The sequence below is a fragment of the Dreissena polymorpha genome, chromosome 16 (assembly GCF_020536995.1).
Source record: "Dreissena polymorpha isolate Duluth1 chromosome 16, UMN_Dpol_1.0, whole genome shotgun sequence".
NCBI lineage: Eukaryota > Metazoa > Mollusca > Bivalvia > Myida > Dreissenidae > Dreissena > Dreissena polymorpha.
The window spans coordinates 22,638,162-22,651,750 of NC_068370.1; positions in this window are offsets into that span (position 1 = coordinate 22,638,162).

Below are 13,589 nucleotides of genomic sequence, written 5' to 3' on the forward strand. Positions count from 1 at the left end.
ACGCTTACAGACTGACAGAAAGATCGATACGTAACTCCGTTCAATTCATCACGGTATACTATTCTATTGATAATATATAATAAAACATCGCTTTAACAATCTAAAAGTAGAAATAATTCTTTTAAACGGAGTTTTTAATAACGAAAGTGAAAACAACGGAAGTTGGATGGATATTCTGTGAGATGCACTTCGGCTCCAGAAAAACAATACAAATAAACTAAAAAAGACGTATGGTGGACAATTTTCAGCTGGAAAATATTTGAAATAGGTTAAGTGATGATATCTCTACGTGGTCATTTCTGTTATTTAGTGCGATCTCTTGCTGATTAATGTTAATAGTTGTTTTACTAGTTGCCACCCAACTGTCAAAATAAGTATGTGTTTTCTCAGGTATGTGTATACACATACCCGGTTTTCTCACCACTGCACGTGGTTTCGACCGATTTGTTTTGCACGTTTTTCTACGGAGCACAGCGATGGCCACGCTTTCAAAATGGGTAGAAGGAATCGAAATATAAAATCAATCGGTTTGCCCATTCCTTTATATTCCTTTACAATATATGTCGTCTGCAATCTATTTCAATTTGAGATGGTTTAAAATTTGCAATTTGGTTGAGAGGTAAATAACAAAATTGTTAAGCCTTTGAAATAGAATTGTGGTTTATTATCCACCATACCTGGATTTTTAAAAAGTAGTTACGTTTTAGTTATTTTTAGAACTTTGTTTAGGAAATTTATCCAAGAAAAGGCAGTTGAATAAAAACTCATTTGTTGTTTAATGACAATATTTTTCTGTGAATTGTTGCTAACTTGACCTTGTATATGTATATAGCTTTGTATTTATTCAACTTAAGGTAGTGCATATCCTTCCTTACTATAGATTGAGATTTTGTAAATTAGTGTAAAAATGTATTGGTTTTAAACCAAAATATGAATAAAGCACACAAATATTGAATGTCAAAAATGTGTTCATGTTATTCTATTCGTCTTAAGCTTTAAAATGATATATAGTTTGACCATATTGTACCAATTTGAATGAAGAAAAACCAAAGCGAAGTTTCAATGAATTGTATCCCCCCATGAACCTTAACTGAATTTTCAGATCACTGTCCGTTAAGGTTCATGGGGGGGATAAAATTCATTAAAACTTCGCTTTGGTTTTTCTTCATTGAATGTGGTACAATATGGTCAAACTATATATCATTTTAAAGCTAAAGACGGATAGAATAACATAAACACATTTTTGACATTCAATATTTGTGTGCTTTATTCATATTTTGGTTTAAAACCAATATATTTTTACACTAATTTACAAAATCTCAATCTAAAGTTAGGAAGGATATGCACTACCTTAAGTGGAATAAATACAAAGCTATATACATATACAAGGTCAAGTTAGCAACATTTCACAGAAAATTATTGTCATAAAACAACAAATGAGTTTTTATTCAACTGCCTTTTTTGGATAAATATCCTAAACAAAGTTCTAAAAATAACTAAAACGTAACTACTTTTTAAAAATCCAGGTATGGTGGATAATAAGAGTCACAATTCTATTTCAAAGGCTTAACAATTGTGTTATTTACCTCTCAACCAAATTGCAAATTTTAAACCATCTCAAATTGAAATAGATTGCAGACGACATTTAAAATTGTAAAGGAATAAAAAGAAATTGGCAAAAGATTGATTTTATATTTCTATTCCTTCTACCCATTTTGAAAGCGTGGCCATCGCTGTGATCCGTAGAAAAACGTGCAAAACAAATCGGTCGAAACCACGTGCAGTGTTGAGAAAAACGGGTATGTGTATACACATACCTGAGAAAACACAATACTTATTTTGACAGTTGGGTGGCAACTAGTAAAACAACTTTTAACATTAATCAGCAAGAGATCGCACTAAATAATAGAAATGACCACGTAGAGATATCATCACTTACCTTATTACAAATATTATCCAGCTGAAAATTGTCCCCCACACGTCTTTTTTAGTCTATTTGTATTGTTTTTTCTGGAGCCGAAGTGCATCTCACAGACTATCCATCCAACTTCCGTTGTTTTCACTTTCGTTATTAAAAACTCCGTTTAAAAGAATTATTTCTACTTTTAGATTGTTAAAGCGATGTATTATTATATATTATCTATAGAATAGTATACCGTGATGTATTGAACAGAGTTACGTATCGATCTTTCTATCAGTCTGTAAGCGTACTATTTTATGCGCAATAATATATGTCGTGTGATTCGACAACGATTGTAAACATTGGTGAAATGCTTCTTACATAGTTATTCTTTTGAGTGTTTATGAGGTCTGATCGTGCAGTTTGCAAACATCAACGGAAAGATTACAATCCAATGCATTTGTCATCGTCAACCGTTTGGAATGTCAATTAGGCGATGAGTGAGTTTTTAGCATGTTTCTTTCTATTTTATTGATTTAAAAATGGCCTCCCCCATGGTGATGAAATGACATGTGTTCGAGTTTTGATATTTCTAGATATGTAAACTTTTTTTACTATTTAAGCGTAACTTGCCCTCGTCAATGTCGATATTATTCACTAGTTATATAATTTTCCGCCGAAATACGTGGAATAAACATGATTCAGATTTTTGAAAATAATGTTTATTTTAGTGTTAAAATCGCTTTGTATTTTGATTGATTTTGTGGATGTTATGATACGTTGATGTACAAAATTGGTAGCAGTTTGAAGGAAAAACATCCTTTAAAGCATATATGTATACATTTTCAATGTGGCACTCTTCCTTTAGTCAAATTTGAGTTCAATGCTAGGGGTCCCACATTTTTCAAAATGAAGCCTCTACATGAACCTTAACTTTTTCTCTAGATGGTTGTATACATGTTCAACCAAGTGACAATCTAGTATTTGATAAAATTGTATGGAACTCGTCTGAAAATGAATTGTTTGTTAATTTAGTGCGAGAAAAGTGTAATATCTTTAATGAAATAGTAACAAATTTGTCAGAAGGTGTATATAATATTGATGAATGTATGAAGTGTTTTTCGGATACTGTTTACGATATTTCTTTCTCATGCCACGGGAAAACGTATAGTAATCGCCCGAAGAAAAAGAAGCGAAAATCATTATGGTTTAATGATGAATGTAGAAATGCTAAGAAAATGTTTTATGATGCGAAGAGACGTCTTGCCGCTATTAAATCGGAAGAAAACAAATTAAATATATTAAATTGCAGAAAAGAATTTATCAAAGTAAAGAGATTGGCCAAATATAATTTTTATAATAAAGAAAAAGTTAAAATGTTTTATATGAGCAAAGCGTCTCCTCGTAAATTTTGGAAATATATTAAGAAATTTAGAAATAGTAAAAGTTATGATGCTAATGTTAGTATAGATGACTTTAAAAAATATTTTCAAAATATATCCAATGATAGTCAAAGTGCGGTTACAATTGATGATTGAGACTTAGATAGGGAAAATATAAATGTTGAATATCTTGATAGAGTAATTTCTGTTAAAGAAGTTAAGAAAACAATATCTTCTTTGAATAGATACAAGAGTTGTGACTATGATAACAATGTGTCTGACTTTTTTTATCGATGTTAATAATATTATATCTCCTTTTTTATGTACAATATTTAATTACATATATGATAACTGTAGATATCCTGAGGCATGGTCTAAAGGAGTAATTATTCCAATATATAAGAAAGGTGATACAACTGTACCTGCTAACTGTAGAGGTATTACTTTAGTTAATGTTATGGGTAAAATATTTTCGTTAATATTAAGAAATCGCATTAATAGCTGGTGTGAACAAGAACATGTTTTTAACAATAGGCAATATTGTTTTAGAGATAAACGCTCTACATCTGATGCCATTTTCTTATTGCACTCGATCATACAGAAAGTTTTAGCTAAAAAGTCAAAATTATGGTGTATTTTTATTGACTACCAGAGGGCCTTGGATTCTGTAAATAGGGATGCATTATGGACTAAATTGCTTCAATCTGGAATAAGCTGTAAAATGACAAATATGATAAAATGTATATATTTAGACGTCCAAGCATTTGTAAAAATATAAAGTTCTATGAAAATGTCTGACTTTTTCAATGTAACATTAGGCTTGAAACAAGGAGAGCCTTTGTCGCCTCTACTTTTTATTCTTTTCGTGAATGATATTGTGGAAAATTTGAACTTTGATGCATTAACTGAAAAGAATTTTGAACTTTTGTCTATGTATGTGATCTTATTTGCTGATGATATTGTTTTGTTTACCACAGATCCAAATAGTCTACAGTCACAAATAGATGCTATACATCATTATTCTGTTAAATGGGGTTTAAAAATAAATACTAGTAAAACCAAAATATGTGTTTTTGAAAAAAAGTAGCAAAATGTATATCCTGACTTTTATATAGATAATGAAACAATCGAAATTGTTGATAATTTTGTTTATCTTGGAATTAAATTTACATATACTGGTAATATGCAAAATGCAGTCAGAGCACTAAATGAACAAGCCCTTAGAGCTTATAATAACCTTTTGAATGTGTTTGATAAGGTTAGTTTTGATATTAGTACTAAGTTATCTCTGTTTGACTCTATGATTGTGCCTATATTAACATATGGTTGTGAAGTATGGGGTGTTTATAATTATAAAGAGGTAGACAAATTGCATATACGTTTTTGTAAGTATTTACTTGGTGTTAAGAAGCAAACTCCTACATATGCAGTGTATGGGGAACTTGGTCGAGTACCTCTATCTGTTATTTGTAAAGAAAGAGCTGTTAAATTCTGGTTGAAAATGATGAAAAATAACGAATTACCTATATATCACATCTATAATGATCTATGCGATAATGTCAATACGCCTTGTTGGGCAAGTAGAATAAATTCCATTGTTGATCATCTAGGCTATGCACATATCAGATTATTTTTCGATCAAAACGTGTACTATTATAGTTTGTTGAAATCAAGAATAAGAGATCAATATGTACAAGAATGGCATGATAGTATTAATACAATGTCAAAACTTGATAGTTATTGCAAATATAAAACCGAATTTTGTTTTGAAAAATATTTAGATGTTATAACTAATGACAAGTTACGAAAATTATTGACAAGTATACGATTATGTTCCCATAGTCTAGAGATAGAAGTAGGAAGATATTATAACATAGAAAGAGATCAAAGTACTGACAGTACTGGTGTGACGATGCTTTTGAGAGGATGGATATAAAAGCATCAAGTTAAGTTTATCTACATCACAACAATCACCACAAGTGTGTATGTTGGTACGAAAAAAAAATTTGGTACAAACATTTTGCGAAAATAAATTGGGTATGAAAACAAATTTGGGTACGAAAAAATATTTGGGAACAAAAAAATTGGGACCAAAAAAAATTTGGGTACGAACAAAAAATTGGGGATGAAATAAAAATTGGGTACGAAAAAAAAATTGGGTATGGAAAAAATTGGGCACGAAAAATTTTCGTTACGGAAAAAAAATTGGGGGAACGGGAAAGTAGTACCTGTGGGGAACTTGACCCACACTCGCACATTTTCGGCCCTTTCCGTCAAACATCAGACAAGTTCCCCGAAGGCAATAGTATGAATGCACATTTCGGAAGCGGTAATGCGGTCCTGCCTGCGCGCGTCAAAATGTAAGCGAAATATGTACACAAGTCTGTCAGGAATGATTGAATTAACGGAGAAAATCGTGTATTGATGTAAGTTTTTTTAAGAAATGTGCAGAAAATATATTAAACAAGAGCTGTGTTTGTGAAACACAATGCCCCCTGCTGCGCAGCTTTGAAGCCATATATTTTACCTTTGACCTTGAAGGATGACCTTGACCTTTCACCCCTCAAAATGTGCAGCTCCATGACATACACATGCATGCCGAATATGGAGTTGCTATCTTCAATATTGCAAAATTTGACCTTTGCCCTTGACCTTGAAGGATGACCTTGACCTTTCACCAATCAATATGTGCAGCTCTATGAGATACGCATGCACGCCAATATTGAAAAAGTTATGGCCAATGTTAAAGTTTTCGGACAGACAGACAGACGCTTTATATTTGACATTTTACCTTGAAGGATGACCTTCACCTTCACCTTTCACAACTGAAAATGTGCAGCTCTATGAGAAGCACATGTATGCCAAATATCAAGTTGCTATGTTCAATATTAAAAAAGTTATGGCCATTAAAGTTTTCGGACGGACGGACAGACTGACACACTGACTGACTGACTGACTGACATTTCAACTGATATAGGCCACCCTACCGGGGGCATAACAAGCAATGGCGATATTTTTCTCAGCCACATAATTGTTAATAGTTTGATATCACAAAATGAAAGTGAAAGTAGAACTGTCAAAAATGACAACCTGTCAACGTGTTGTTTTTGCTGGCACGAGAGGGCGATTACACTCAATGTGTTCACATTTTGACCATAGGCTTTGTCAATGACCTTTATAGTATGGGTAGCTTTGATATTATTTATTGCTATCATGTAACTGCATGATTGTGTATATGTTTACAATACACAAAGCATAAATTATGATACGTATAAATATACTGATTGAGCTTATAATAATCTGAGAACTATAGCCAGGTCAATTAATGACTTAAAATACAATTTTGTGTCCTGATTTCATGAAGAAATGACCATGCATGTCCTAGATTTCAAATTCAAGGCCCTGGTGTGACACATTGGTAGCATTACCGTTCAACTGTAACCAGTCTTATGAAATTAGTTTTTATTGAACTATCTAAGGAAATCTAAACCAGGCACTGATTTTTCTTGTTTTAATACAGTCATAGATCAGTTGTGGCCATCTGGGTAATGACCAATTTTTGCTTACTTGTCACACCCTTAAAACTTTCCACACGTCTATAATAGCAAATCTGGATTTAGGTGATCTTCAATGGTACATTTAAACTTTAGCTCTGTTACAAGAGTGCTGGTAAAGTCCAGTCACATATTTAAATCTAGGCCATGTCAAAATCAAAGTGTCAAAGACAAATGAAAGATGCGTTCATTAATTATTGTCCAGTTGTTTACTACTGCTGTAAGTTTTTATATAATATGACTGATGAACATCATGTGAGAGAAAATTCAGATTATCATTGTATATCAGGTTTAGCAGCCTTTTAGATAACAAAGTATGCTAGTTTTCAATGTCGCTTCTGGGGATCAAACCCGTAGGGCTTTTAGGAAGATTCTGAAATTTTCGATCCCTCGAGAGCAACCAAACGAAAAATTAAGTCAAATATTGCCGACTCGGTTTTTTGAGTCGGTTCATGAGGGATAATGGAGCTTGATTGGTCATTGTCGGCTCTGGTACTACTTACATGTACCCCGGGTACTCTTAAGTATACTAACATGTACCCTGGGTACTCTAAGTATACTTACATGTACCCCAGGTACGGTAAATAAACGTAATTGTACTCGGTCCATATTAGACTGTACCCGAGTTGTATTCGCGCCCAAAATCCGATGTCGTAAAACGCGCAACCGATTATCTTAAACACACTTCTCTTCAAAAAAACACTGCATCAACATGTTTTTAGGTATGTGTCCGATAATATAGAGGCCATTCTACAGAAAATTGACATAAATGTGTATATAAAATTATTACAAAAAAATAATCGACAACGACTGATTTAGGGTTAAATTTCCCGGGTACATTTTAGTATATTTACCGTACCCGGGATACATGTAAGTATACTTAAGAGTACCCGGGGTACATGTACGTAGTACCCGAGCCGACAATGAACAATCGAGCGATACTGGAAGGTGCAACATCTCTCACGCCCCCTAGCATCGCCTTTAGCAGTATTCAATTCTCAACAGGAAAGTGCTGGAGTCATTGATCCCGAGGGACAAGAAAAACAATTGATTAATGTTCGAAATAAATAATTTGATTAATGACAATTTTATTATTTGAGCCAGGTCACAGGAAAAGCGCAGACAAATCAGTATCCAATTAAATATTTTGTTATTGTCAGAAAAACGCTTTTAAGCAAACAGCTTGCAAGCGACTGCAGGCTGATCTAGGTCAAAACTGGCCACAATCGCCTTAATGTCTCTTTTACTGTGACACAGTTCATTTAACTTTAAAATGATAAAAAGTACTAACACTAAGAAAGAGTACAAACCAGATAAGAGTTTGAAATCAATGTTGAATTTCAGGACAGCTTAGTGATCTGCAAATCCCCGATGAAATGTTGATATCAGGTATCATAGTCATTCAATAAGTCGAATGCTCGAATACAATTTATAAAGCACAATGTGACTTATATTGATAACTAAAAATACCAGTATGCCAGTTTTGCCGTGTCAAGCTGTTACGATCCAGAAAGTCCTTCATTCACATCGAGTATATATCCTTCGAATTCCAACTATTGTTGTTATAAGTGGAGATTTAGTGAATAAATAATTCATATATCCTAAATGACAGCTTCTAAATAGCGAAACAAGCCAATTTATGCAGTAAAAAAGTTTTGAATCGAGACTCTCATGGGGGCGGTCATTGTTGAATGTTGAAACACGAACGACAACTCTGCTAGGAGAATGTTATCAATGACGAGTAATCTCCTACGCAGTGGCGAATGCAAAAGGGAAGTAACTGAAAAATCGAGTTATCTCAATCGGACTGGCTCGGTCTTTTACATAGGTCGCCATTGTGATTTTTTTTTATGGTTATCATACCTTGGACGATGCTGTTCCAGCATCGTCAATAATAGATTGTGAAAACTATGTAATCAAAATGCTGTAGAATCAGAATATCATTTCATTTTATGTTGCTCAAAGTATAGATGTATAAGATCAAAATATATTGGAAACTGTTCATGGCCCACTGTTCAAAAATTCATTTTATTAATGTCAACAAAAAGTAAAAAATGTAAAAAAGAATTTATAAAAAATCTGCTGTTAGAAAAAAAAGACAATATGAACGAAAAAAACTTGTTTATGCGTTTTTTAAATACGTGCATTGAGTTGTGGAACACACTGCGAAATGACTCTTGTAAGTAATTAAGACAGCAAGGGGTAAAATAATTGCCCGTTTAAGATATGTTTACATATTCCATTCCGTGCAGTTTAATGTGTCTACCAACAAAAAAATGTTATAAACATATCAGGTTAAATAGATATCTCGCTTGAGAGTCGGTGATCGACCTGCGGAAACAACTTCACTACAAATGGTAGTCAAACAAACGCAGGGTCCCATGAGGGTCACACGAACAATGATGCAGGAATAGCTTGTAATACGACTGAATGGGGAGCTTACAACGATATGTTAAAAAGTCATGTATTCATTCATTAAAACTAAATCATGTCACAAAGCAGAAGTAAGACCATCGCTGTGAATCATACGTAAACACGTATGCAAATTAATTCAAATATTATATTTGAGAATATTACGCTGCAAACAGTCACTTAATACTCGACGTATTTGTTCACGTTAAACTGTTTTGTTTATTGGTTGACTCAGTTTATATCAAGATTTTTAAACTCATACCACGTTTTTACTTCTGTAGTGTTGCAGTTTATTTTCAATCGTGGGGCTAATCGTGGTAGTGGTAATTTAGAGTAAGGTCGATGGAAATTATTAGGTTGTAGACGTACGACAAGATTCGATTTGTCACGCTTTAATCTGATCCTATGGCTACGACATGACATTATTTTAGTAACATTTTCGTATGCAGAGTCCGCTGTATTGTCTTGCAGTGTAATATCATTTGTTTTGAAAACTGTTAACAACATGTTATCAAAATATTGTATCTAGACGACTCATTCTATAATATATTTTTTCAACGTAAATACATGAAATTAAGACATTTTATAAATGAAACAAATCAACATTATAAAAACGCATTGAAGACCATACTTTTATTAAAAACAGTTATTTATTTTATTTCACATGATGTTGAGTTTAAAAACATTTTCAAGTGTAAAATACATACCGGGTATTTGTAACTGTTTTTGCGCTAGGGCATCACACGGTTCGCAAAAATACGGTAACAAAACTCAACCCCAGCCTTCGCTGATATAGCGCAACAGAGATATTGGTGAACATGCAAACGTCCGTCATAATGGAATACAAACAGATCAACGTATGTATACAAGTGTGCGTGCTATACTATGTTAGAAGTAAATATTGTGAAGAGCTCTTCGAGTTGTGTGCAAATACACGGCGTCATTGACAAATACAGTAAATATGGTTTAAAACGAAAATAACTAAACATTGAACGTGTCTTTTTAACTCTTTATCATCGATTAATAAGTAACCCACTAGTACACAATTACTTAAATAATATCGATAGGTATATAATGTTTATGATATATAATATATTATGTCACTAACCGATTACACAAACAAACTCCGCCCACTTTCTGTGATACAATCATTGTTTAGCCCTACCCACTGCCCTTGTAACGGATCTTTATTAAGGCATCAACTAAATCTAATTCAGTAAAACTAGTTCGTAACAATCGTAACTACTCGGCCTCGTTCAGAAACAAACCGAGATACTATAAACTTGTGGGGATTGTAGAAGAAAAAAAACGACACCCGGACATTCGGAACCCTGCGTTGTTTTTGTTGGCATTCCCGGAAAATCTGCACTTCGTTATTTTGTCGACAATATAATTAGGCATTCGATTAAAGTTTCAAACCGTTAAAACGACACGCAAAGTTACACCTGCAAAAAACAATACTTCAAAGGAGCCGATTGATAAGGCCCGTCAACACCTAGTTGCATTGACTTCGTCTATGAGATTAACGTACTTACTCTAATTTTTTGGACACTGAAAATAAAAAATCGTGTCCGAAAAGATAGATACGAAAAATATATACTTGTTTTTACAACTGTCCAAAAATTCAGAGACAAAAATGTAGGCGTCAGAAAATAAATATACGCTTAAAAATATTGGACACAGCCTCAGGTACGCAATATGTAAAGCGTCCATTTTATCAACGACTAGTATCACCTGCTTTTAAAATACCACGCTGTATAGTATACAATATTTGTATGTATGTTCGCACTTGATTTAATAGAAGTTTACATATTTAATTGTATACAAAAAAGTTTCTCCAATGCTGTACTTTTACCAACGGTTTCAAAGTTGAGCATGTGTTAAACTGATTCTCTAGTATGTTATAAATGCAATAAAATAAAAAATCTGCGTTTTAAAAACAAATGAGCGAATTATAATTATCAGTCCAATAACGTGTTAAATGGCTTTATCAACCGCCCCAGTCAGAGAATGTTTTTTTACACTGCAAGGTCGAATCGAGTCAAATGTTTTTGCGATAACAACAACTTTAAATTTGTCATAGCATTCAACCGGGTGCCTCTGGTCCGTGTTAAAATTAAATCGGGTGCCAATTGTCATGGTCGACACATTAACGACGTGCCGAATGTCCGGAAATGCAAAAACGCAGGGAGCCGATTGTACGAGTGTCGTTTGTCCGGATACCGCTTGTGGGTGGTGGCTGATGTGATCAGATAGGCTGTCCGGTTAGCGGAGGGGTTTGTACACCCGCTTCTCACCTAGGCGACCGCGTTGTTCGACACCCGCTCAATTCCTGCTCTCGGCGCATGTGAGTTTGGTTGACGGTCACTATATCGGACAGGTGGGGTTTCCTCTGACTCCCCCCACACCACTTGACCAAACGCACAGTGAATACCTTACAATAGAAACAAAAAGTTGGAAATCGCAGCTAGAATTTAAAAGGCGTCCATACTTTCACGAGCCTAGTAAAGTTATTTGGGTTCGAATGCTGAAAAACTTCGAAACACACACACACAAGCACGTAAGTTCTTAATTAATTCTCGAGGTGGTAAACAAATGAATCGTTATTATATCTGCTTCATAAAGATTCGTGATCTTGGTCTTAAAATAATAATAATGTGTCCACTTTGGAATTAGTAGGTAGTTTTGTCGACCGACTTATATACCGTCTCTGTGACATTTCTGTGAAATTTTGTTGACAATGAGCCAAAGTAGGTCAATTATACACCGGCTTCCTATGTATACGCCGAAGAAATAATTTTGAGAACACCAGATCGCGGTGGCCAATTATCCCTTAATGTGCACTGGAAGTCATCTACGTATATGGCTTTCAGATGAGTAATTTTGATTTCGAAAGATAATGGAGCCATTAAGTATAATAAAAAAAAGAACTTATGTTGTGTGTGCTGTAATTAAGAAGCAAAATGCTGTCCATTGTTTAAATTGTTTGATATATAGATGACTTGAATTAAGCTACGTACGAAAAGCCATAGTTTGTACGGTATTATACATGCCTGAAAAATGGCTGAGGATGGGAGAATTATCGAGCATTTCTACATATTAGAGAACTTTATTAAAAATAGATTGTATTGTTCAATTATTCACCATTATTCGAGGCAACGTAATAAAATCATATTTTAAGATAAAAAGAAGGATATTCGCTTTTCTCAATCCGCAAGTAGACCCACGAGATGTGCATTTGGGCTAAATATATTACATACATGTATAATGTCCATTTCTGATTTTCATTAAGATCAAATATCTATAGATTACGGACAGTCGCGGCGACGCACGATATATTTAACACGATATATCGCCCTTATGTAGGTAGCCCAAAAGGGGATATATCGTGTTAAATATATCGTGCGTTGCCGCGACTGTCGCGCAAACTATCGTGCGTCGCCACGACTGTCGCGAAAAATAACGTTCGTCGTCGCGACTGTCGCGAAAAATATCGTGCGTCGCCGCGACTGTCGCGAAAAATATCGTGTGTCGCCGCGACTGTAAAGAAAAATATCGTGTATCGCTTTGTGTGTCGTGTCTCGCGTTCAAAGGGCAACACTAGACACACGAAGCGATACACGATATTTTGCGCGACAGTCGCGGCGACGCACGATATTTTATTATTCAAATATCGCCCATATTATCCGGTGTATCGCGGCCTCATTTCAGACCGCGACACTAGACCCACGAAGCGATACCTACACAAGTTCGATATATCGGGTTAAAGGTTACGCATGCGTTATTAATTTCCTTCTATATTACATATAAAATAGTTCAAGTTCGATATCAATTTTTACCATGATCAAGAAATTACCCACTATATCATCATACATCATTGTAAAGATAAATGCATAATCTTTTTAACAAATGGATGTCATTAAATTCTATACGTTGTAACTCAAAATATTCACCTTAGAATAGGCACACCGGTTTTGACAGCTGTGCAGGCGACCATTTTGGGCTCAAATAGTATGACCTACTTTCATAGCCGGGAACCATCAACAGAAAAAGTAGAGCACAACAATGGCTTTTTTTCTTATTGCTTACAAATATACCTTCAAATTGATACAAAAACATTCCATTTGCAACGTATTTTACAAATCATATGCAGCATGCACTGAACAATGTGTGCTAAGTATCAAACTGACTGCATGTAACCCTGCAAGCAGGAGTTTCGGTTTGGGGTTATGTTACCTTAAATATATTGTGCGTCGCCGCGACTGTCGCGCAAAATATCGTGCGTCGCCGCGACTGTCGCGCAAAATATCGTGCGTCGCAGCGACTGTCGCGAAAAAATAT